The sequence below is a fragment of the Homarus americanus genome, unplaced genomic scaffold, assembly GCF_018991925.1.
Source record: "Homarus americanus isolate GMGI-L3 unplaced genomic scaffold, GMGI_Hamer_2.0 scaffold31037, whole genome shotgun sequence".
NCBI classification, from domain to species: domain Eukaryota; kingdom Metazoa; phylum Arthropoda; class Malacostraca; order Decapoda; family Nephropidae; genus Homarus; species Homarus americanus.
The window spans coordinates 22866820-22871096 of NW_024722227.1; positions in this window are offsets into that span (position 1 = coordinate 22866820).

Here is a 4277-nt window from a genome sequence, read left to right on the forward strand (position 1 = left end):
TTGTGAATTGGTCCTACATTCACCTTCGGAGGGAGTGGGCCCACCTACCAGCCGATGAGTTCGTTGGATGGACGTTTGGAGACCGGGTTGATGCGGCGTTCCATGTCCAGTAGTTGTGGGAGAAGAGGGCGAAGATCGTTGATAGGGATCTCCCTGGGTACGTGGCGAACCATTACCTTGGTACGACGAGTTTCTGGGGTCATGATGGTGAACTTCAGCATCACCTCCCCCTAGGGAGCAGGAAAGCCCACCTGAGTGAGCAGGCGTACCGTCTCGTCCATTTGTGTGGTGACTATTACGGCTGTGGGACCTCGGCGGAGGCGAAGTGTTGAGTCCTGAAGTGGAGAGCAGTGACGGAAGAAGCAGGTCGTCCGCGTGCTTAGAGGCAAGTCCCGAGGAAAGGCGAGACGACGAAGGCGCGAGGGGGCAGGGAGACAAAGGGAATCCCCTATGTCCATCGTCGGCGGAGGGTCGGTCATTGAGCCACATGTAAGCTCACTTGGGGACCCCGATGACAGGAGGAGGAGGCCACCCTCTACAGCCCCAGACGGGGTGCGAGGGGTGGCCCGTGGCCCCTGCTGGAGACCCTGACTTCTGAGGTTTCTGCTTCTTCTTTGATTTGTCTTCAAGAAGAAAGTCGTCAGCATCACTGTCACCTACTGCCGCCGATTCCAACGAACGGGAGCGTTTAACAGCGGGCATAGGGCACGTTGGCAACACTGCAGTCAGGTGGAGTGGTAATGACGTCACTGCTACGTCAAACTATCACATTGCGCATGCGCAAACTTGAAAAACTTCGCCCAGAGGGATCGGGTGGTAGGACCAGATGTTTTATCCCCCAAAAATGACAAAGTCCAAAAGAAAAAGAAAACAAATAGATGCCACTGTGCTGATAATTGGGTCTTACTATAGTTGTCTGCACAGGCTGGGATTAGTAGAGTCTCTGAATTCGTCAGAAATACGACTTTTAAGGAGCAGTCTCTTACAGCCTTTGTTAACACTACCCACGCAAGCGCGTTCCTCAGGATTATGTCTAGTTGGTAATTATGTTTATTGCAATGGTAATTACTGATCTATTTACATGATAATTTCCGATAAAACGGTTTTGATTGTACAATAAAAGCAGGTACTGTAAATATAGTAGGTGTTACAAGAAATATTAGTACTTAGACAATAGATATTTTTTAAGAGATGATTTAAAGGAAGGGAGTGTAGTCTTTGCTCGGATTGGTGGGGGTAAGTTGCTCCACACCTTCACACCTTAATATGTTATGGAGGTCCTGGACTGAGAGGAACGCATGGGGGGTTGTCTTAGTAGCTCTGGGTGCCTTAAGTTGTATCTCTGAATATTCCGGAAATGGAAATAATTATTGTCAGGCAAGTGATTGATAGGTTTGTAAAAAAAGAGGGCACAGAAGTAGGTGTTAATACCTACGACTTTTAAAATTTTCAATATAGCAAATTTTTCGTTTGTCTGATCTGTTTTTTGTTTTTTTTCAAGTAGGTCATTGTCAGTATAACTCTCTTTTGTGCAGTAAACAGAGATTGTGTTTTTGAAGAGCCACAGGCCCCCATAGTGTGTGACAGTGTATCAGGTGTTGGTAAACAAGATCATGATAGATTTCTTTCATTGCTGTGAGAGTCTGTGACTGTCGAGTGTGATACATGATACTGCACTGTTTAATGACTTTACTGTGAATGGCTTGTGTGTGGTTTCTCCAGTTAAGTTTCTCATCAACAATGACTCCGAGGAATTTAGTATTTTGTTCGCGTTTGAGGACTGTATTACCAAGGTACAGGGGTCCAAGTTTGAACAGATATGAGGTAAACCAATTGTAGGACAGGCCCCTAATGCCGTAATGTTCAAGCTTTGAAAGGAGGATGGTATCATTGACAGTTTCGAAAGCTTTGGAGAGGTCCAAGAATATACAGACTGTGAACTGACTGTCATCAAAGGAATTTAAGATGTCATTACCAAAGGATAGCATAGCAATCTGAGTCGACCTTCTAGCTCTAAATCCAAACTGGGAGTCTGTAAAGATGTTATTGGCATTGCAGAAGGAATTTAGTCTATTACATGCTAGCTTTTCCTGTATCTTACTCAAGGCTGGGAGGACTAATATGATGCGGTAATTCTTGAAGAGACCTTTGTCCCCAGATTTTTATATGCTGGGTGTACTTTAGCAATTTTCAGTTTATCCGGAAAGACACCACTAGTGAAGGAGGAGTTACAAACGTGTAGGAGAACAGGTAGTAAAAAGTAGGCTACTTTTTTAATGATGCTCATTGGTATATTGTCTTCGCCTGCTGCTGCATCTTTGGACATTTTTATGATGGCCAGTAATTCATCTGCTGTGACGGGATAAGAACAGCTCATTTTGCTGTCTGTTTTGCAGGTAGGCTCTAAATTCCTCATGGTGATTAGGGATGCTCTCTGCAAGATTTTTGCCAACATTAATAAGATATTAATTGAAGTGGTTGGCAATGGGGGAGGGTTCCGTTACAACTGAATCATTTATCAAAAAGCTGAGTGGGGGCCGAAGGCTGAGTGTTCCTGTTCTGAATAGAATTTATGACATTCCAGGTTTTCCTACTGTCGCCTCATGCTTACTGGAGCTTATTTGTATATAGTTACGTCTGGCATTTCTAACTGCTTGAGTTACTCTATTTCTGATACTTCGGTAAGCACCACCGAAAGTTATGGGTCTTTTTGCAAATTTCCCTTGGAGTTTGTGTTTTTCTTTTATCATTATGTTAATTTCGCTTTTGATATAGGGTTTGGAAATGGATACAGTTTTCACTGACTTAGTCTTGAGCGGGAAGCATTTATCAAAGCAAGCATTGAAGATGCAAGAGAAGTTATCATTCATTAGGTTGTTTTAAAAAAAGAGCATGTTGTCGGTGCAGTAGTCTCTGTATTGTATTGAGACTCTACTAGACCTTTCAGGTCTTGTGGCTGTTTTATGCATGGCAAAAACTGGAAGTGATCTGAGATATTGTTATAAATAATTCCACTTGCAAGATTGTTAGGAGAATTATTAGTCCAGATATGATCTATTACAGTGGCAGAGGTGGCAGTTACTCTAGTGGGTTTGGTTACAGTGTTGAAGAAGAGTTTAGAATGATAGGTAGCAAGAAGGTCTAATACTGAGGTGTCGGCTTCTGATTTTAATAGATCAAGGTTGAAATCTCCTGTAATGTAGCAATGTTTCCTCTCTGAACTTATGATAGTGATAAGCTCCGAAAATTTATCAAGAAAATTCCTTACATTTGTGTGGGATCTTCTGGATATTTTGTGTGTCGTTACGCAATTCAATGAAAACACTCTCCATGTACTCCTCCTGAACCTTTAAATCATCTCTTACAGAAGTGTTATACTTGATATCAACATATAGGGCGACTCCACCATAGTGTCGTGACGTGTTGATACAGTGTCTTTTGTAATTAGGAATAATATACAAATGGTCAATATCGTTAGTGAGTTTGGTTTCACAGAATCCAAGTACATCAAATTTGTGGGCAATAGAAGATAAACACTGATATAAAAAGATATCTAGATGAAGGGGAATACTGCTGATGTTATGGCTAATCAAGGAGAAGGAATGAGGTAGTAGTAGACTAGAACTAAACTCGGGAGAGTCAGGAATTTAATAGTAACAGTTTGGGTTGGTGTAAGCTAGTGAGTTTTGTAGAAAGGCATCGAGATCGATATGAGGGAGTATTTTGTCAACACCATGGGTAAAGGGGGTGTAACACATACGATCTAGCACATCTAGGGAATGACACTAGCATCATCAAGGTGGAACATTGATATTGATTAAAGAACAGTAAACACCCAGGGTCACTGAGGTGTGAAAAAGGAAGATCTATGAAAATTATAATAGTGGGGGGTAACGTACTCACTAACTGATAATATAAACGTAGACAAAATTTAATTGTGCTTATCTCAAATGTTTTTGTTCATGATGTATCGCATGGTTTGAAAAATGGCAGATAGACTTTTGCGTGGACAATTGTGAACTTCTTACATTATGAGATGTAAACAGAGAAACCAGATATCAGATAAGCAATGAGCAAGACGACAATGCTTATTTGATTAGATCAAGGCTAACAAAGTACTTGGGTTTATACAACGGAGTGGTAGTTACAGAACTAACGAGGTTATCTTAAAACAATATCTTGAGCTTATGAGACCTCACTTGGATTATGCAGATTAGGTTAGGTTACTGTGCTACAGAATGATATCGAATCCTTAGAATGCATACAGACAGATAAAA